At 38.8% G+C, this 1,611-nt stretch overlaps 1 pseudogene; it reads right to left on the reverse strand.

Annotated features, from left to right (window-relative positions):
* Positions 1-472: 472 nt before the first annotated feature.
* Positions 473-819, reverse strand: LOC136322858 (small ribosomal subunit protein eS26 pseudogene; annotated as a pseudogene).
* Between the last annotated feature and the right edge of the window lie 792 nt (positions 820-1,611).

Below are 1,611 nucleotides of genomic sequence, written 5' to 3' on the forward strand. Positions count from 1 at the left end.
CCCTGGGTGCAGAAGTAAATATTAGGTCCCTTGCTGTAGCTTCTGTGACTCCTTGGTTATGTACTCCTCTTTATTTAGTCCAAATTTGGTTTTTATAGATGATTGTTTTTAAATGTATTTGTAACCCAGTTTGGCCATGGGCAGTGGCTATTGGAACACCTGTCTACTCCATTGCCATCTTGGAATTGACCCTAATCACCACTTTTTATAAGGACATGAGCTATATTGTATTAGGGCCCAGCCTAATGATATCATTTAACTTAATTATCACTTTAATAGCCCTATCTCCAAATATAGTCACATTCTGAGGTACTAGGGGTAAGGACTTCAATGTATAAATTTCAGGGGAACACAAACACATACATACACACTCAAGATATATCTAATATACATGCAAATATTTTCTTTTTCTAATGTAGTTTCTATTTTTTCTTCCAGAGAACTTTTCTTCAGTCCTTAAGGATTTAGCTCCTTATATGGGCTTTGGTGGAAGAAAGGGGGCAGCACCCAGAGGTCTAAATAGTGGTAGGGGTGTTCAGTCCTTCTGGGCTTCACCAGAATGATACCCAACTACCTTGCTATGAATGGTACACTCACACTGCAATGCAGTTTCACATACAGCTTTGGAAGCACACAGGCGTCAAAGACACTTGCTTTGTAAATGTCCCTAAAGGCTGAGGCCTCTAATATGTTTTGAATGACATTCTTCTTAATGGCCTTGTCCTTGCATACATACTGAGCACAGTTGTTACAGTGAATAGGCTGTGCGGGGCCACAGCCTTTTGGGGCATGTCCATTATTCTTTCTTTTCTTGGTCATCTTGGAAGCAGGGACCTGAGAGCTATATGCAAATATTTTCACTGCTTAAAGGTGAAGAAGGGAAATCTTTACATGTATTCTATCTTAATATCTTTTCTCTGGTTGCACAGAGCTCCTCATTAAGTGTGAAGGGAAATGAACTACGATGTATGCTCTCGATATCTTTCCTCTAATTGATCATTAAATCACCTTCAGTCTAATTAATCAATTATTTTTTTATTTATCTCTATTTTCCTTTCTAAAATGTTTGAAAGCTCAAAGAAACAGGAACACAAGAGTCCAAAAGTGGCCCACAAAGAAGTCTGAGAACTGGATGGCTTTTATATCTGTGCATCACCAGCATATAACATATTACCTGGTATATAAGAGGTGTTCTGAAATATGTGGTAATAATAATGTATTCAGGAAAAGAACCCCCCAGTAGATTCCTGTTTTCAAGTTCCAGAGTCACATTTGGCCCCTATGCAATATTCTCATATGCTGACTCATGTTTTGAATTCATTGTACCCTTACTTTTTAAAAAAACATATAACCACTTATTTCCTGGAATTTCAACAGACTTGTGTTTGCAAATGTTTATGTTAAAACAGGAGCTGGAAATCTTTAAAAACCAAATGACATCAATCCATGAGACAGTCAGCATTGTCCATTCAGAGACAAACCCACTGATACGTACACCAGCAGCCATTTATAGAGTCCTCTAGACTTCCCATTGCTGGGGTAACGTATTCCAGAGGTACACACCATCTGGGTCAGTCTGGCTCCTGACTTTGCCTTTGCTCTGGCCCAAGA

The sequence above is a fragment of the Saccopteryx bilineata genome, chromosome 2, assembly GCF_036850765.1.
Source record: "Saccopteryx bilineata isolate mSacBil1 chromosome 2, mSacBil1_pri_phased_curated, whole genome shotgun sequence".
Taxonomy (NCBI): Eukaryota; Metazoa; Chordata; class Mammalia; order Chiroptera; family Emballonuridae; genus Saccopteryx; species Saccopteryx bilineata.